Source organism: Anolis sagrei, chromosome 2, assembly GCF_037176765.1.
Source record: "Anolis sagrei isolate rAnoSag1 chromosome 2, rAnoSag1.mat, whole genome shotgun sequence".
NCBI lineage: Eukaryota > Metazoa > Chordata > Lepidosauria > Squamata > Dactyloidae > Anolis > Anolis sagrei.
The window spans coordinates 67,637,444-67,658,979 of NC_090022.1; positions in this window are offsets into that span (position 1 = coordinate 67,637,444).

Genomic DNA, 21,536 nt, shown 5'->3' on the forward strand with positions numbered 1-21,536 from the left:
TCTGGAAAAGATTGTTAAGGAAGCGGTCTGCAAACACTTAGAAACAAATGCGGTCATCGCTAATAGTCAACATGGATTTATCAAAAACAAGTCATGCCAGACTAATCTGATCTCTTTCTTCGATAGAGCTACAAGCTGGGTAGATGCGGGGAATGCCGTGGATGTAGCGTACCTGGATTTCAGTAAGGCCTTCGACAAGGTCCCCCATGACCTTCTGGCAAGGAAACTAGTCCAATGTGGGCTAGGCAAAACTACGGTGAGGTGGATCTGTAATTGGTTAAGTGGACGAACACAGAGAGTGCTCACTAATGCTTCCTCTTCATCTTGGAAAGAAGTGACGAGCGGAGTGCCGCAGGGTTCCGTCCTGGGCCCGGTCCTGTTCAACATCTTTATTAATGACTTAGATGAAGGGCTAGAAGGCATGATCATCAAGTTTGCAGACGACACCAAATTGGGAGGGATAGCCAATAGTCCAGAGGACAGGAGCAGAATTCAAAACGATCTTGACAGATTAGAGAGATGGGCCAAAACTAACAAAATGAAGTTCAACAGTGACAAATGCAAGATACTCCACTTTGGCAGAAAAAATGAAATGAAAAGATACAGAATGGGGGACGCCTGGCTCGAGAGCAGTACGTGTGAAAAAGATCTTGGAGTCCTCGTGGACAACAAGTTAAACATGAGCCAACAATGTGATGTGGCGGCAAAAAAGCCAATGGGATTTTGGCCTGCATCAATAGGAGCATAGTGTCTAGATCTAAGGAAGTAATGCTACCCCTCTATTCTGCTTTGGTTAGACCACATCTGGAATATTGTGTCCAATTCTGGGCACCACAATTCAAGAGAGATATTGACAAGCTGGAATGTGTCCAGAGGAGGGCGACTAAAATGATCAAGGGTCTGGAGAACAAGCCCTACGAGGAGCGGCTTAGGGAACTGGGCATGTTTAGCCTGAAGAAGAGAAGGCTGAGAGGAGATATGATAGCCATGTATAAATATGTGAGAGGAAGCCACAGGGAGGAGGGAGCAAGCTTGTTTTCTGCTTCCTTGGAGACTAGGACGCGGAACAATGGCTTCAAACTACAAGAGAGGAGATTCCATCTGAACATTAGGAAGAACTTCCTGACTGTGAGAGCCGTTCAGCAGTGGAACTCTCTGCCCCGGAGTGTGGTGGAGGCTCCTTCTTTGGAAGCTTTTAAGCAGAGGCTGGATGGCCATTTGTCAGGGGTGATTTGAATGCAATATTCCTGCTTCTTGGCAGGGGGTTGGACTGGATGGCCCATGAGGTCTCTTCCAACTCTTTGATTCTATGATTCTATGATTCTATGATTCTATGATTCTAAGTCCATTGAAGTAATGTGATTTACTTATGGGTTGAACATTCAATGGTTGTGCCAATGAATCTATTCTAGTTGGGAATAACCAAAAGTTCTGAATTATGTTGGTTAGTCTCAAAGAGTAAGTAAATAGCAAGAGGATTCAACCTCATCACAGCCAAAGGAGCAGAAAACTGGCAGCAGGAGAATATTCAGGGAAAACTAGATCTGGAGACATCTGACTTAGCCCCAGTTCTGATGCAGTTTGCTCTTTGGGGCAATATCTTCACCAAATAAAGGCAAGCAGCACACGAAAAGAGCATTCCTCTACCTCTGCTTACCATCTGAAGTGAGATGCTCCATTTTCTCACTTCTGAAATCTGCCATCTCTTTTCTGCTTAACCTTTCTCCACCTGTTGACCAAGGCTAAGAGCATATGTATTAAAATATATATTAACTGTGTCTTGGTGGCAACTGCTCATTTCAAAGAAAAGTGGTTCCCATATTTAATGAAATCCTCTGCTTCCTGCGGGAGACAGAATTATGTGGAACAAGAGATTTATCCTTATAGCAACAGGCTATACGATATCCTAAATGTTTAAGATGCTTTTAGAGAAAACACATAGACAAATGTATTATCATGGAAGCAACTATAAGCCAATCTGATTGGCTATTTAGAAATGTGAATCTCTTTCAATATCAACACCTAGGTAGTTTTTCCCCTGTGATACTTCACACCATCTTCAAAAATAACAAGTTAGATCCATAGCTGACCTTCCATGTGTGGAAGGACTTCTTACATTGGCAAAAGAAACTCGGATCTGGCAGAGTTTTGTGTTTTGGGAGGAAGAGGTTGAGTAGCAATATTTGCCAGTTTCTTTTTCTCTCATAATATTGAGCCATGGCAGTTAAAGTGGTGCCAAATTGCATTAATTCTACAGTGTAGATGCACATTTAATACGGATATATTGCAACCTTGGATTTCATTAGATAGTAATAAGTAGATGTACAACTAATAGAAGTGTAAATGTATATGTTAAATGTAACCTCTGATCAAAGAAGAGGATATATTAGCCCTTCCTGTGTGTCTAGACCAGGCATGGGCAAACTTTGGTCCTACCAGCTGTTAAGAATTGTGGGAGTTGAAGTCCAAAACATCTAGAGGGCTGAAGTTTCCCCATGCCTGGCCTAGTGTGTAGTATAGCATAGAATGAAGTGTGTAATGTAGCATAGTGTGTGGAAATGAGTGGAAATTATAATGCACGTAGAATTTTCTTAAACACTGTTTTTTATATGTTTTACAAAAAAAGTATGTTATTTAAAAAGAAAAGAAAAGAGGAAGAACTTTGTCACTGAGGGAGTTGGATGCTTCCTCCCTCATTGCCCCACTCACCAGTGCTTTGGAAAGCTATACGTTGTTGATGCTACTGGAGAATTTAGGGGGTGGGACTCACTCAATTGTTTAACTGCTGCAACAACCATAAATGTGAATTCAAATATTTATGATGCCATAAATCCAGCTTAAGATATTGTAAACTGTAGGACGCCAGCCACAATAAACAATATAAATGCAACACATGAGTGAATAATAAACAGATATAATCCATCATACCTAATTTCCAAAAGATCCTACAATTATACATTGTATTGGGGTGGGGGAGGGGTATGGCGATTTTAAAAGTGTTTGATATTTAGAATTTGCTATTTATGACTTCCAGATTTAAAACCCAGAGCATAAATTTGCTTTTTTGGTTTGGATAAATGGAATTAAAGCAAGATTTAGTAAGTGACTATGCTGCTACCTTAAAATGCTACCTGCTATATGTTGCCAATAAATAAGAAATCCTGAATTCTGGCGCAGGTCAGTTATCATATCACAATACTACTATACAGTTTGCACTCAAAATTCACCGGGTTAGGAGCACAAGATTCCCATAGACATGAAAAACCATCAATAAAAAAAATGCCTTTTTAACTTGTCAAAACACCTGTCTAGGCATTTCTAGGTTCTCAGGCATCTCTATAGCCAACTTCAACTAAAAGTTGCACTGAAGAAATTAGAGGTTTTTAGGTGCTGGATATACACAGCCATATAATGCAGTTTGGCCAGTGTGGAGCCCTATAATGCAGTTCAATGCAGTTAAACTGCATTATATGACCATATAATGCAGTTCCAAACTGGATTGTATGGTTGTGTACATCCAGCCTAGGTCTTCCAGCATGACTCTATGATCAAACATTAGTGGATGTTAGCCATAGAGCCACACTCAGGATCCTAGAGATTTCTAGAGAACAATTAATCAAATCTGTGAATAACAAAATCCACCAAAGTCAAAGCCACTAATGTGCCGGTTAAGTGTTTACATATTGTCAGCTATTTAACTAACAGGAAGTTCATTGATTCCAGTTGATAATCTGAAATGCCATGAATATAATCTCATTATGATTTTTGTGATCAATTGGGCCCAAAGCCATGCAGTAACTTCCTTAAGCTAAGGCAGCATTTTTCAACCCGGGGGTCAGGACCCCTGGGGAGGTCGTGAGTGGGTTTCAGAGGGGCTACCAAAGACCATCAGAAAACACGTCTTTCTGATGGTCTTAGGAACCCTTTTTGGAAACAGACAGAATCCTCCCACCAAAAGCCCTCCTCTTGCTGTGATTGGCTGGCCTCTCAGCTAAGGGGAGGGCTGTTTTTGAGACTCCAAGTGCAGAGGTGAGAGCAGGCGTGCTCGGTGCATGGCGGTGTGGTGCGCATATGTGGTTTAGGGAGAGCGCACAAGATTGGAGGGAGGCTCGCGTCCCTTCAAGGCGGGGGGAAAGTGCCCTTTGATTGTAGGTGAACTGTAAATCCCAGCAACTACAACTTCCAAATGATAAAAACAATCCCCCCCCCCCAACCCCACCACTATTCAAATTTGGGCATATCAGGCATTTGTGCCAAATTTGGTCAAGTGAATGAAAATTCATCCTGCATATAAGATATTTACATTATGATTCATAATAGTAGCAAGATTACAGTTATGAAGTAGCTACAAAAATAATTTTATAGTTGGTGGTCATCACAACATGAGGAACTATATTAAGGGATCGCAGCATTACGAAGGTTGAGAAATGCTGAGCTAAAGGATCTGTCAATGTTCTCTTTTTACTTTAAGGCATTCCTTTTTGAAGCTTGATTGTTGACACTTCCCTTACAATGTTATGATGGTGCAATAAATATACATAGCTGATTGTATCAGCCTTACAACTGTTATTCAGTGATCCATGTAACAGACATGGCTGGCTTTCTAAACATCACAGAGTGATCCCAACACACCCTGCATTGAGTGCAGTAACGGTGCAGTATCTGCTAAATGTACTGCACTAATTAGTGTCACGACCCCTTTTTAATTAACTCAGTGTTCCCGGTATCCTTCACGTGGTGGCTGTAACATTTGAATTTTCTCTCTGTTTCTATGGCCCACAATAGCAGCAGAAGCCAAGCAGCCCGAGCCATAGCTTACTACATTCCTCTATGTCGTGTAAGTATAATTGCTCTGGACATCTTGGTCACCGTCGTGTTACCATTGAAGAAATGCCAGTGGGTGCCTGAATAAGACTCATTCAAGGCTGGCTGCCAACCTAATCCCTGGAAACAACTCTCTCTCATTTTCTCTTCTGTCTCTTCCTGCACTGTGAAGATAAACCCACTAACTGCAACTCTCCATCTTTCCATGTTCATGGGTAATTAACTTTGTGGTTCTCCCACGCCAATGTCAGTTCTGCATATGACTGATTGCTGATTTTTTGCATACATGTCTCTTTCTTGTAACCCTCTCCCCTTATCAATATTCTAGGAGTTGAGATGGATATATGTTCTATATGCAGCTGACTTGATCCTATCTCTTTGGGGTTTAGGGAGGAAAATGCTGATTAAGTCAGTGACACCTTTTAGATTTGCAGAGACACGGGGAATGAAAGTATATTACTCTATCCTCAGCACTTCCATAATTGTTGATTAAAGCCATCATACAGCTGCAAGGCAGCAGATTTGCAGGCTCCCTGGGCAGTGGATTTGCCGCCTTGCCGTAAAGCCATGTCCAATATGGCTATCAGCCAAGCGGGAGATGAGAACAGTTGAAGTATAGCTTATATGCAGCAGTTCCCTTTTCTAAAAAAATTAAGCCATATGGTATCTGCTAGGCTTGTACTTTCTTGGGGGTGGATGTTAACTCTTAGCTGTAATGCAACAATGATAGTTTCAAGTCAAAGAAAATAAAGTGTCATATATGTTTGTGTGTTTATGTGCCTTCAAGTAACCTGTCGATTTATGGAATCCCAATCAAGATTGTATGATTTTTAAAGCTATAAATATTCAGAGGTGGCTTTTCCAGGAGATGTTATTCAGTCAGACATAATTTTTTTCAACCCAAGATGTATTTTGCCTGACATGCCATCAAAACGTAAAGTATCCAAAGCCTGCCATATTGTTTTGATATCTCATACATAGAATTCTACAAGTACAATTTCAAACCATTTCTGAGTCTTCCATGGCTAAGCGAATCCTGACATTCATGGAGTCACCATAAGTTAACAAGCAATTTTAGAGAACACACACACACAAATATGTACTTTCTCCTCTCTGATAGAAGACATGCAGAAATAAAAATTTTAAACAATACTAACATTTATCAGCTCTTTCTTGACACTCAAAATCAACTGGCCAGAGGCAGCCACTATCAAATGGTAGGGTTGACCTGATAATTTATATCTTTCTAAGAACTATTTCTTTCTTCTCTCTTTTCAGTGGTCTACACCTGTAGGGGATGTTTTTCAACAAACTGTTATACTGTATAAACTACCAAGTAGATAGGATTGTGTGTAACATTCTTTTATGACTCTGTAGTGTGGATGCTACATAGGTGGTTGAGTTCCCTGGAAATAGGCCTCACTCATCATATAGTCACTCCTAACTGTTTTCATGGTGCTCAGGGATTTCTGGTCACTGGTCACAGGAAAGACCAGATTTATCCAGTTTAGCCCTGTTAAGGAAAGTTGGGAGGGGGGTGCAACAGTGTTTGACCATAACTCCAGAGCTCCCCCACAAATACTGGCATACTGTGCACAGCAAGACCAGGTCTAATGTGGATCAGTCCACTGTCCACATGGACTACCACTGTCCCCTTTCTCCTGCACTCATCAGCATAGGAAAGAGAACTGGACCAGGCCCATGTTGCTACTTTTACCACTGCCTGATGCCCAAGAGCTCAATGAGAAAGCCTCATCACAGGTATCCCATACTGGCTACGCGGGTCTAAGCACAGGGGAATCACAATGCCCAGGAGTGCTCACTGAGCTCTCATATGTTTGTCAGCAGCAACAGGGATAGTGAGGTGACAGTCTCACAAAGTAGATGGGGTCTTGGCCTGGTGGGACTGCCTGGACTCCACCTTGCTTCTACCATGAGGTTGGGGACATAGTGTGTGGCCGCCTCTAGACTAGCCATGGATTAAGTAGCCCATGTAGATAAACCCTCCACCATCCTTCTTACATTTGTTTGTTTAACTGGGAGGTTGTGTTCTTTAGTAAATGTAAGAACTTTCAAACATCTAGTTATGCTTCTTGGCAAGTGATTGGACTGGATGGCCCAAGAGGTCTCTTCCAACTCTATGAGTCTATGATTTTATTTATTATATCAGGAGTGAACCAAGGGTACAGTTGTAATGTGTTTTTCTTAAAAAACAAACAAACCATAAAGTTTAAAAAACTTGGCATTATATTAAATGTCCTTTGACCAGTAGCTGGCAACTTGAAGTTCCCGTGGTGTTGCTCTATGATAATAATGGTCCTCTATGGTCCTCTATGATAATAATGTATCATGGCAGATTTTTTTTGTTAAAAACATACACAAATGCTTTAAAATGGGTTTATTCCTCCTCAGAGTGATACTGTAAAGTGCTGAAGTACAGATTTTATAGATGGGGAAATGATACACAGTAAGAAATAATCATATCCATGACTGAGGCAGGTCAGAGGCTTTTAACACCAGGGTGCAGTTTTGAATTGAGAAATAAATGGCTATGGAGGTTTCATCCTTGTCACTTCATTGGTTAGTGCTGTTTTCTTATCTATTCCCTCCTATTGTTCCAAACAAAATCGGAATCCCTGCTTAGTTTTCTTTCCTTACTGCAGAATTTTCTTTCCACTTATTTCCTTTCACTCAGCTTAAGGACTTTACAAGATAAGCTCCCTGAATTCATTTCACCCTTGGTTTCCTAGCAGACAAGCATTATGGCTCTTGGTTTTCATTCCCCTCCTAGCATTTTGGTTTTCCAAAATAGTCAATTACATTCTTTATTTTGCAGATGGGGTGTGGCAGAAGAAACTTCACTTCTTCTCTGGATTTCATTTCCTTGTTGCATTTTCTTTGGCTACAACTACAGAAAATCAATTCTCTGCTTCTCACGAAGCTGCCCTCTTTATGCTCTGTCAATTGCAATGCAAGGAACACGATGGAGAATCAAAGCAGAGAACAGTTTGGCTAAGGCTGCTGCCCTGTACTCACTTATATGTGAGGAAAACCCATTGAACTCAATGCCATATACTTCTGAGTTCACATTTATAGTATGTTCCTTGAAATGGTTCTGGGCGTATGGAGACCCTAAGGCTCAGTGGGAAAGTACTGTTTCCCGGTGTGTATTTTGTGTCAAATAATTTAAAACAAACCAGAAGAGTAAGTGGGTGCTACAACTGCAGGTAGCCACTCATATTTTATATTCCTATAGTCCTGTGATATTCCCTTTTTTGCAAATGATTCTCACAGTTGTACTCAAGTTCCCACCCCATTGTGTCAATACAATGTTTAGCTCACACAGATTGGTGACCTTATCAGATGACCGGCTTCAGCAGCATTCCTATTCGTTGAGGGCTGTGGAGAATCTGGTGCCCCGTGCCCTGTATCGTCTGGATCCAAGTGAGAGCAATCACATGGGGCAGGCCCGTAGCCAGGATTTCGTTTCGGGGGGGGGGGGGGGGGGGGCTAAAAAAATGTCAGGGGGGGTTTCAGGGGGGGCTGAGTCTGAGTGAAAGAGGGTCTAGCCTAGCAATCCTTTTGTATCATTACCCCAATACCCCCATGCATATGGGATATATTGAGTATGGTGATCAGATCATGATATGAATAAATAATATTTATAGTTTAAATAATGCACCAGTAAGGCCTTTTCGCGAACCACCATGAGAATTTCGGGGGGGCTGAAGCCCCTCAAGCCCCCCCCCCCCCGGCTACATGCCTGACATGGGGGAGGTGTGAGTGTGTGGTGTGCGCAGCTTCCCCCCCATTAGATAGGCAACATGGGAGCTCTGCTGTGTTGCCCTGATGGCGGTATACACCAGCTCTGTCCTCCTTCACCCACGGAGCCAGCACAGTGGGTGAGCTGGGCTAAAATCGGCGCATGCCATCGATTTTAGCCCTTTGTGATGAGGAAGTTAGGCCCCTTCCACACAGCATTATAAAATACACATTGAACTGGACTATATGGCAGTGTGGACTCAGATACTCTTGTTCAAAGCAGATATTGGGCCCTTCCACACAGCCATATAACCAGAATATCAAGGCAGATAATCCACAATATCTGCTTTGAACTGGGTTATTTGAGTCCACACTGCGATACAATCCTGTTCAATGTGGATTTTATACAGCTGTGTGGAAGGGGGCATTGTGGATTGTCTGCCTTGATATTCTAGGTTATATGGCTGTGTGGAAGGGCCCTATGAAAACCTTATGAAGTTCATGGGGTCTCCATAAATCTTGTAACTTTGGGGATTCACGTTTCTGTTTGTTCTCTGTATTGTTCCAATTTTAGTATATGTGCTGCCGAAGCAAGCATGATTTATGATTGTTAACTACTAGATATAATCACCCAAGACCTTTTTTTTAACCTGACAGTTCCTCAGCCAAGCAGTTTCTGAGGTAATACAGATGTTGGGAAATGGTGTCTGCAATGCTCTTCCAGTCACAGGGTTCCTTGAGACAAGTAGCTACAGCAGGAGCCCTGCAACCAAGAACCCTTCCAGACAGACCCTATATTCCAGGATCTCATCCCAGATTATCTGCTTTAAACTGGAATATATGAATCCCCCTGCCAGATAACCTGGAATAAATAGATAATCTGGGATCAGATCCTGGGATATAGAGGCAGTGTGGAAGGGCCCTGAGAAAACCTTTGGTGGTGGGGAATTTGATTTGCCCAAAAGATAGGGGCTGGACAAAGGAGAATTTTCCCACACAGGTATAGCAAGAGAGTTCTGATATCATAGTTACTTACTCTCACAATGCAAGGTCTTGGCCTTTTTACTTTATACTGCAATCATGTATCTTTCTGTCAGACAGGGAAATGCATAATGTAACCAAGCAAAATCTGAGCTGTATCTCATTTTTATTTGCATTACTATAGAATTGTCAGAACAGCACTATAATTAACATGGGGCTTTTTCTACTGGTCTATAATTAAATATTCATATCTAAGCAAAATTCTTTCTTACTGATTTCACATATTCTTAAAACTATGACAGTCTTTTGATAGCTGGATCAAGATGTGCTTTCAGAAACATGTAATTAATTTCACACTAGTTTACAAAACATACTGTAGACTGACCCCCTTCCCATTTGTAGAGCTAAATGTCATGATAACTCTAAGAGGTTCACTTGGTGCTTTCACTGGGATGGTGGGACAGCGTTATGGTGACTTCCTCTTTCTGCAATCTACCTTGTAATAGCAATGTGAGATTTCTCCATGCCCCATGTTCTATTTCCTGAGAAACTCTATCTTACTTTCTCTAGGGCCCCCTTCCATGCTGATGTATAAAATCCAGATTATCTGCTTTGAAATGGATTATATGGCAGTGCAGACTCAGATAATCTAGCTAAGGTTTCAGGTCCTAACTCTGGGTCTTCAGGCTTTAAGAACAGGACAAGGAATCTCCCAGGAGAATAGGACTGCCTTATTTTTATGATCAACTCTCTTTTTCTTCTTACCTAGAAACCTGCTGCAAATTTCAATGAAAACTGGGCACATCACACAATATTTTCTTAATATCCACTCAAATTCAGAAGAAGAGGAAAAGACAAGGCTTATCAAATTTGCAGATGACACCAAATTGGGAGAAATAGCTAATACCCCAGAGGACAGGATCAGAATCTAAAATGATCCTAACACATCAGAGAACAGGGTCAGAACTAACAAAATGCATTTCAACACAGAGCAATATACAGTAGACAATAAACATGAAATGCACAGATATAGGGTGGGTGACTCCTGATTGGAAACGGTTCATGTGAAAGGGACTGAGGAGTCTTGGTAAGAGTTGATGGTAGGACCTGATATGGTATCTTGCAGGATGGTGGAGGCTTCTTTTCTGGAGATTTTTAAGCAGAGGCTGGCTAGCCATCCGTTGAGGGTTCTTGGATTGTGTTTTCCTGCATGGACTTGTTGTTTATTCATTCAGTCACTTCCAACTCTTTGTGACCTCATGGACCAGCCCATGGTAGAGCTCCCTGTTGGTTGTGACCACCCCCAGTTCCTTTAAAGTTAAGCCAATCACTTCAAGGATACCATCCATCCATCTTGCCTTTGGTCAGCCCCTGTTCCTTTTTCCTTCCATTTTCCCCAGCATAATTGTCTTCTCTAAGCTTTCCTGTCTTCTCGTTATGTGGTCAAAGTACTTCATCTTGCCTCTAATATCCTTTCCTCCAATGAGCAGTTGGGGTTTATTTCCTGAAGTATAGACTAGTTTGATCTTCTCACGGTCCAAGGCACTCTCAGAACCTTCCTCCAACATCACAGTTCAAAAGCATCTATTTTCCTTCGCTCAGCCTCCCTTATGGTCCAGCTCTCATATCCATAGGATACTACAGGGAATACCATTGCTTTTGCTATGCAGATCTTCATTGCCAGTGCGATGTCTCTGCTCTTCACTATTTTGTCAAAATTGGTCATTGCTCTCCTCCTCCTCTTCTGATTTCTTGGCTGCAGTCTGTGTCTGCAGTAATCTTTACAGCTAGAAATACAAAGTCTGTCTCTGCCTCCATGTTTTCTCCCTCTGTTTGCCAGTTATCAATCAGTCTGGTTGCCATAATCTTGGTTTTTTTTAATGTTTAACTGCAACCCAGCTTTTTGCACTTTCTTCTTTCTCCTTGGTTAGAAGGCTCCTCAGCTTCTCCTCACTTTTGCCAATCATAATGGTATCATCTGCATATCTAAGGTTGCTAATGTTTCTTCCAGCAATTTTAACTGCATACACTAGATGGCCCATTTGACCGTTTTGAATACAGTATTAAACAAGTAACATCTTTCTCTCTTCCATGCTGCTGTCTCTGGCACCTTCTACACTGCCATATAATCAAATCAATAATGATCCAAGCAGATAATGCACATTATCTGCTTTGAAGTGGATTCTGTGAGTCTACACTGCCATATAATCCAGTTCAAAGCAGATAATCTGGATTTTATATGGCAGTGTAGAAGTGTCCTCTGTTTCCTTCCCTATCAAACACATCCTATCCATTTATTCTATGAAGTAATGCTGGCAAGAGTGACACTTAGCAAGCTATTAATTTTTGCTGTTTAAGCTAAAACAATGTAATATGGTATAACAAATCTTCATCTTCTTGTCTAGCACTATCCATCCATTAAATTACAAGACACCTTTAAAAGAATATTAGAAGTAATTATCACTTTACAATAGACAAGGAATTGTCATGAGAGGCATCATTAGTTCCACAGCTTTATCACTGCAGAGTCTTAAGATCTGCTGTGCAAACATATAGAGAGCTATCCAAAGACAGGAGCAAAAAAGGGCTAGATTTCTAATCGGAATAGGATTAATGCTCACTTGGGGTTGAATCCATATTATAGAAAAATGTAATTGTTCTTGTAGCTTCTCTGGAAGAGGGCTAAGGATTGCTCGTGAGGACACAGGAGGGAAACCTACCAGCGGTAGCCAATTTGCACAAATATCTCATTTATGGACTGTTATGGTAGCAAGTGCCATGGTCATAAAACATGCCTTTCAGTGTCCATTTAGGGACATGAGGGACACATTATTATATCTTCCACAACTATTTTAATCCAGGGAAAGGCTTTAAATAACAGAAAGTTAACTGGTAATGAACTTCCTGTCTAAAAATAATTATCCTGGATCTAACATGGCAAGAAGCAAAAGGGTTGCAAGATTTATAGTGTGAAGCGAACATTTCTGGTCATTTCATTGTTGAACTTGGTGATCTCAATAGCAGTCATGAGGGCATACTTTGCCCACACAGTCTGATAATTATTTTACTCTACAATATACAGTTAGTGGTGATTGTCCATGATCTGGGAAAAAATCTTTCCCCAACTAATATTTCAGTTGTGAGGTTGTATGTTGTGTTTCTACCATGCTCCTGGCAGTATTTGAACCTAGAAATATGTTTGAACCCCTAGAGAGGATGCACAGTGATGTAGCGGGTTAAACTGCTAAGCTGCAGGTCAGCAGTGTGAATCCACAGGACGCGGTGAGCTCCCATTGTTAGCCCCTGCTTCTGCCAACCTAGCAGTTTGAAAACATGCAAATTTGAGTAGACTAATAGGTACCACTTTGGTGGGAAGGTAACAGCGCTCCATGTAGTTGTGCTGGCCACATGACCTAGGAGGAGCCTATGGACAACGCCAACTCTTCAGCTTAGAAATTGAGATGAGCACCTTTACCTTTACCTTTAGAGAGATGTAGTGCCTGCTCAAGATTCCATGTAGTTCTACCTGTTGTGATTTCAAAATTGTGTTTGCAATAGCTATTACCTGTATCGATTTGCAGTACTGATAGATTCAATGATGACTTGGGTTGCCAGACTGAAAACTGGAGAGGGCTCCTGTGCCTTCAAAAGTTTTGTAGAAAAGGCAATTTCTGCAGATCTCGCATATTATCTGATTGTTTAACCAGCAACATCTTTTTGAAAACCCTTTTCCATACGACCATGTGGAAAAGGAGCCATGTCTGTTTTTGCTGTGGCAACTGTACACAATGTCACATTTTTTCCTATGCCTGCATCTCTTATAACCTAATTATTTTAAATCTTAACTATTTACTCCATTACAGGCTGAATCTCTACATTCTTAAACAAGACTACAAGGCAACCCAATTCTCACACAACATTTCCCCATCCTCTCCTCCCTTTCCATTTTCAGTTTCAGTTTTTAAAGGCTTTTTTCATGGCAGGAGTGACTTAAGAAACTGCAAGTTGCTTCTGGTGTGGGATAATTGGCCATCTGCCAGGACATTGCTCAGGGGGTGCCCAGATGTTTGATGTTTTACCATTCTTATGGGAGGCTTCTCTCATGTCCCTGCATGGAGAGCTGGAGCTGACAGAGGGAGCTCAACCCACTCTCCCCAGATTTTAATTGCTGACCTATCAGTTAGCAGTCCTGCCGGCTCAAGGGTTTAACCCATTGTGCCACCGGGGGCTCTTTTGAGGCTGAACTCTATTCAGTGCAGAAACTAAAAATGTATAGAGCGGACCTTTGACAGGTAGTGGGGTTTGGTTCCAGGACCATCCATGGACGACCAAATCCATGGATACTGAGGTCTTATTATATGCAACAGTGCTGTAAAACTTTATAGAAAATGGCAAAATAAAGGTCTGAGTTTTGATTTTTTAAAAATGTTCTCAAGCCATGGATTGTTGAACCTATGGATGCAGAACTGTTACATATGAAGAGCCAAGTATACATCTTTTATACATGTATGCAAACAAAGGCACACACATGAAGGCTGTCTATCCCCAAGCCTACATGAGTAGTTGAGTACTATTTTCTAAACATTAAACAAGAATGATATTCTCCTGGCTGTGCCTTCGATCTTCGGTAGTATGACACACAAAATAACTGGGTTTCATTTATTTGGAAAAGGGCCTTAATTTGGCATCTTCTTCCATTTATGTGAAAAGTCTGCTAAGGTCAAAGGGAGCTTTCCAGTTGGCTTCTTTATTCCAAATGCAGAGGCGTCAGTGAGGCTGGGGCTGTCTCTGGCCTTCTGAATTGGCCACAGTGGATTTTGCCCAGTTTGCTCTCTCCTTTGAAAAGCTGTCAGAGTCGGGGAGTTCAGAAAGCATATTATAAATGCTTTCTGTTCATAGGTGCTCTGTAGGGTGGTGGTAGCTTCAGGATCAAGTGTTGTAGCTGTTGCCATGGTAACCGTTTTCTTTGCACGCCAAAGTAAACAGTCACGTAAAACTACAGTGAGTAGGCGAAAACTTGCCTGTGGGTGAGCTCACATCATTATCTGCCTTATTGTCCATCTTAACCCATTTCTGCAAATATTTTTTGCCCGAGGTGGCAGAAGGAATAGGAATTTGACATACTGTTGATGTGAAATATGCCCATAAAAATGTAAGAGCCATGCACATTGAAAAGTCAGCCTTGTCCATTGTTCTACGTAGCTTGTGGGTGTTTTCCTGCATGCAGAGTGTACAGGGATATGTCACCCCAGATACTGGAAATAATACATACCCATCATGCTACATTGTCATTGCTAGTTTGTGTGTTTATTTATTTATTTATTTATTTACCACACTTGTACTCTGCTCAATCCTGAAAGGCCTTACAAAGGCAACAATTTGATTACACATATACATGTACATATTGTTAAATAAACAAATGCATCAAATCAGAACAATTAAAAACATCAACCAATATGTATGTGTGTGTATGTATGTGCCTTCAAGCCACCAATAGATTTATGGCAACTCCACAGTTTTCATAGGGCTTTTTTAAATGGAGGTGGTTTTGCCAGTTCCTTGCTCCAATATGTAACCTACAACACTTGTATTCATTGTCTGTCTCCCATTCAAGTACAGGTTGAGCACCCCTTATCCAGAAGGCCAAAATCATCCACATGGGTGGCTGAGATACTTATGATTCAATGCACAAATACTTATGATTTCATACACAAAATTATCAGTACCTTCCAGAAATGTGTATAAGATGTCTATGAACCATAAATGAGTTTTATATTTAGACATGGGGCCCATTTCCAAAGTATTTGTGTATATAGAAATACATGTATTCCAAAATCCAAATGAAATCTAAAATACCAAACACTTGTATTATCAAAAATTTCAGATAAAGGATACTCAACCTATACTAACTGGAGCTGACTCTACTAGGACTCCAAGAACAGACTGGGTCTGGTGGCTTATGGTTTTTTAGGCTACTCATTGCTAGCCCAAGGTCCTTAACAGGCTACTTACAATCCAGTATTTTAGAGAAGAAAAGTAGGACACATACGGTCAAGCAACATCAGAGTATAATCAAGATTTTAAAAGTTATTAATGATGCTTGAAAGATTGGAACACTAGCCTGAAATCAACCTGATAAAACATGAAATTCAACAGAAAGGTATGAAGAACTTGGTTAAATCAAAGAATAAATTAACAATAAGAAGTCTTGGACAGTAGAACAGGCTTTCGGGAAGTGGTGGGTCCTTCTTCAGTGAAGAGATTTAAGGAAAGGAACAGATCCTCTTAAAAATACTAAGAAAAATTACTTCTGCATATTCCTTGCTTAAGATAATCCTATAAAATGCATGGATCACAATGAGTCAATAGGCAACTCGAAGCACACAACCAGATACACACTTACTTCCAGATGTAGTAGCTGAAGTCAGCTAACTCTGTCCAGTAATTTATTATTGACAACAATACATTACTATCAATTATTTTATGGGAGATTATTATGTTATGAAATGCCATAATAATGCCTAGAAACCCTATTTGTTTTTCTTCTTTTCCTCCATCCCTCTCTCCCTCTTTCCTCTTTCCTCTTTGAATGGTACCAGCTAACACTGTTGAATAGGGAGACATTATATGAAGGAAATTTAAGTGACATACAGGCCTTCAGCAAGGAATACTACAAAATTTATTTTTTTATGGCTGACAGCTTGCCTCTGGATTCTAATACGATGCAGCTGAAAAGTATACTGTTTGCCAAGCAAGGTGTCAGAGCTGATGATGCTGAGACAAAGCAGTGACCTTGGAAGACATTTAAACATAGCTCGAAGCATTTGGAAAGTAGAGTTTGGCAGGAGAAGTGTTCTTCAAGTGTCTGATCATGAAATGCTCAGATAGCTCATTTGTTATTCATTCCTTTGTGAAGTACTTGGTAAAGCATTATTCCAGCAGACCAAAAACATACTCAAGATGCTTAGCTTCAGTTTGCTTCAAGAAGATAACTTTTAAAACTTGTTCTCACTTATTACACTGGCAAAAGTTAAGCCACTTAAGAAATACAGATCAAACCGGAAGCATGCGAAAGACTGGAGAGTTGAATATGTCAGCACAGGGACATTTCAGTAAGGGCAAGTATTGCTGAACTGAAATATCCAGTGTTAGGAAATTCAGCAAATGCCTTCAGATGTTGATGTATACATTTCACTTCTGATTTAACATTGGAATCCTGGAACCAAAATTCATACTCGCAATGTAAAGTGAGCCCTCTGTATCCACAGATTTTGCACCCACAGATTCAGCCATCCACAACTTGAAAATATGCCACAAAAGAAAATCCAAAAAACGAACCTTGATTTTGTCATAATACATAAGGGACCTAACTTTACTATGCCATTGTATATAATAAAACTTGAGCATCCACGGATGTTGATGTCCACTGGGGTTCCTGAAACCAAATCCCAATGGATAACAAGGGCCCGCTGTAACCGTTTTCACTGAATTAATGAGTTTAATATTAACTGTTGCAGTTGTGATAACTATTGTGAGTCAAGCACCAAGAGCATTCTACAGCTAATTGCCCAATATGGATTGTAATGTTACATTTTTTGAAGGGAAATGCTCATGTGCAGTACCAAATATCCTGCAGGGAACATTTACATACTTATTCACACCCCCAACTGTTCCAGTCTCTTGAGAGTATTTGCTGTCATGGTTTGCAAAGGAGGATTTTGGAGGCAAATGTGTTTGCGCTCTTAATGACACTCAGCTAAGAATATCTTGGGAACAATTACCTCTCACAAAAGAACAATAAAAATAGTATATTTATAAACAGGCATCTGTTTAGTTGCATGCAGAGCTGCTTGAATAATCTCATTTTGAGAAATTGTGCCCATCCTTACTTTATATTTCTGACTGCATAGAAGTGCAATATATGTGTTCCCACATAACTAGATGACTGCAACTATCACTCTGCAATGATATTCTATCACCAATCAAGCAGTCAATGTTTGTGCTTAGTCACTGTTGGAGATACAAGTCAAGATGCATGTGTTAAGCACTGGTGAGAATTAGATGGATGGTTGGATCTACTCAGGTTTCTAGACTGCCCTTTGTCTGTTCAACCTTTTGCACACTTCTTTCTGATCTAGGTTGATACTCTTACAGTTGCTGAGGACGTTGCTCCATTTTCCCTTGAGTTCCACTTGATACTTCGAATAAGAGAAGGAATGTCTGCCTTGTTGCCTTGCCTTGTTGCCAGAATTCTGACCATTAGCTTTTTCTGCAAACAGAGTAAGCAACTTTTGGTTGATCAAACAGTTAGAACTAGGGCTATCACTAGAGCTGACATGGTATTGTGGTTAAATGTTGGACTGTCTCCGTAGACCAGGGTTTGAATCCTTGTTCTGCTATGGAACTCCACTGGATTACTTTCGCTGAGACATACTCTCTCAGCCTCAACAAATTGTGCCAAGAAAACCCTGTGATGGGGTCACTTTAAGTTGGAAATTATATGAAGGCACATATCGAGAGCAATTTTGAAGGATTTTAAAAAGGATTATGTTTGGTACGTTGAATCAGCAAAATTGCACAGATTCTGTCTAAAATAAAGGGGGAAAATAAAGGAAACAACACATAGCAGATCAGGAAAGCAGGAACTACAGTCCTTCCACTAGAGGTGTCAGATGTATTATTTATTTACTTACTTATTTACTTACTTATTTGCAGTATTTGTATACCGCCCTTCTCAACCCCGAAGGGGACTCAGGGCAGTTCACAGTGTTGGCAACAATTCAATGCCATTGATAAAATACAATATAAGACATCAAAATTGACTCTCCCCTGAGAAAACATTAAACATTATTAAATACAGCACATAAAATCACATAACACACAAAGACAGAAGGAGAAAGAAAAGAGAGTGAAAGGAGAAAGATTTTGGTGGAATCCTTCAGTCAACAAAACACTCCCCCAAACATGGCCACATGGACATGTCAGAGGCACAGCTGATGGGATGCAGACAGGAGAAAAATGGAAGAGCCATTACATTTCAAATGTGGTGCTACTCATGCATAATTAGGAAAAAAGCGTGGTTGAAGACAACACTCCACTCAAAACAGAGTATGCATCAAAGTATAGGAAATGACTGCAATTGTAGGAAACAGTTTCAAATCCCATGGTAAACAAGCACGTGATAGAGTTCCATATGTCCCATTTTAGTGAGTTCTACAGTAACTTTGTTCTTATATTACACTTTAGAGGCTGCTGTAGTAAGGGAATAAAGAGGTGGTTGTTAGCACTTTTATTATTAGCCAGCACTGTTTATATTTCTCTTTCCTTCCTTCTGGGGACACTGTTGTGCAGCAGAAACCTGCTTTGTTCTGTTTGTAAGCAAAATCACAGTATCTTAGACCGTTTTAGAAGACTGTGCCCATTGGGATTCTGTTTGAGTTCTAATAAGAGGAGTAAACATCCTGCAAAAGAGGAAGTGCAAGAGAATGTGACTGAATTAATCTTCCAGCACCAGAACAAGCCCAAGTGACTGTCCTGTGCATGCACATCATTGTATAAGAATTTAGCTCTCCTTCAATGTTACTTATACCTTTCTTTCAGGAAGCACTCGTCTTTTAAAGACTCCATTTTTATTGTGAAATGTAGCATGGATTACACCGATGAGTGAATGTGCTATTGTGAATCAACCAGAAGTTCACTGAGCCAGATTTAGGACCAGCATTGCCTAGCTATTAAGCACAGATAGATGGAATAGTATTTTCAGACCTAATCTCCTTGTAAGCAAGATCATGTCTCTCCCCTCATTCCTCCAAGCCCCAAATAATCTTTTCAGCAATTTGTTTTGTAGTTTTGTTCGGAAGATAAATGCCAGGTTCATTGTTATAGTTACCTTTTCTGGGTGCTCAGCTGAGAAATACCAATTTGTTTTCCTAGAGACAGAGGTAGAAGAAGAGCAGATGGCATTTTGATTTTAAAATTCAGCATAGTTGAGAACTACCACCAAAAAACAAGTTAATGCTAGGCTCTATGTGCAAGAAACGTCAAAACAGATTGAGCAAAGGAGGCACTATTACTGGCTGTAAGCCAGGCATATTTTTTTTAAATGAGAAAAGATCCCTTTAATGATTTGTTTTTATTTTATTTGTATGGTACACAATAGTTTGTCTGACAATACTCAGTCCCATCTGTTAGGGTGTTTATATAAGATGAAATAAAATAGATTATCATTTTAACACTTTACTAGCACTAGTCCTGAGTTGTCACTGACAGCTTCTCAAGTTGCTCCTGACACTGAAAAAAAACATTGACAGTACCTTATGCCAGAGGGTGGGAGCAAGGGCCCACAGACATTTTTTCATATTTCCACATAAGGGGCAGGTGATATAACCTGATCATTCTTTTAAAAGGGTATGTGTGCCAACTTCAGGTATTCTTGAGGACTATTATAAATTTAAAAGAGGTGAAAGAGAGAAGCTTGATTAAATGACAAGGCCTTATTGTGATAATAAACCAAGTGTCAAAATAGTGGACAGGTTGAAAAACTCAGAGGGCTTCAATGCCGATCTGTTGTGCTTTGGGAGTCCCCTGTGATGTTTTAGCTCTGCCTTTTCCTCTCCTCTGCTTCCCCCTGTTTATAGGTTTTCCCAATAGTGTAGATACCTTCCTTTGTATTAGTTTTGGGTGGAGCATAAAAACCCCTAGAGGCCAGTGTTAGTTGGCCTATTCCATTTGCCTGAATAGAGCTCCTTTGCTGAATTCCTCCTCTTTTTTTGCGATAGAGCTACAGAGGATACAGGCTTGGGAATTGTCTGGTAATCCGAAGCAATCCAAAAAACAGGCATCCTTAGCACCTGCATTCAGCAGTATTCATATACCATCAGTCCAAGAGACAACAGAAGCTTTTGGCAAGCTTAAGCTTCACAAGTAAGAAGACTGAGACAGTTTATAACCTATCACATCCCTGTTCAACCAGGCAAAAACAAACTGCCACATTCTCTTCTAGTTTGTGTGGCCTTCCCCATGAATAACTCTTCCCATCTTAATCACACTCTGATGATGCTTGGACATATGTGTGCCAGTTTTCACTCTTGAAATGTTGGAAGGTGTGCATCAATTTTGAATAAAAATATTTTCCACTATTAATTCAGGGGCTACATGTACTCCAGGGGATAGCCTTTGCCCACTTCCATTGTATACACTCCAACTGTACCAACCTGGTAGGAACAGTCCCAAAACCTCTCTGTCACCTCACTTTTTAAACTGCTTTTAAAACATCCCAGATTCTCTTTCCCCCTTTATTCTCAATTTACTTCAGTTTCTGCTATACCTCAGTTAAAAGTACAAAATTAATTTAAGTTATATTGACTTGGTGGAGGAGGTGGTGGAGAAGAGGGGAAAACTTGCCCTTCCCAATAGACTTGGACAAAAGAAATTGCTACAGCTACTCCCAGCAAGTGTGATAACTTTTCCCATCTTGTCCACATTATGATTTGCTTAGCCGGATGAGTCCTAGTTTTTATATATGAAATGTTGAAGGACATGCGATTGTAAGGAGAATACTGTAGAAGAAAGGGCCCTTTCTGTAAAATAGTTGTGTTTTATTTGGACCAAAAGCTAAAATTCAAATTTGACAGATTTGTTTCAAATTTGTTTTAAAATGAAGTTTTTGAATAGTCCGTGAATAAATGTTCCCTGCATTTTGCAGCTTGACAAAATAGTCGATCAAGAGGACCCTTCTCAAACAGATATTTTATCTGCTGTGGCAAGCAATGGTAATTTTGACCAATATACATGCCTGTCAAAATGTCCGCATCTTTCCCCCGTCTCTTGTCGCAGAATCACTCAGAGAAATATGAAGCAAGCCACAGGCACCTGTCAGAACATATAGTGGTCCTTCTTGAAAATCTGCCCTTTTGAGCTAAGCATATTCACATTGCCCAGACACCCTTTGACAAGGCAAATGTTAGTAT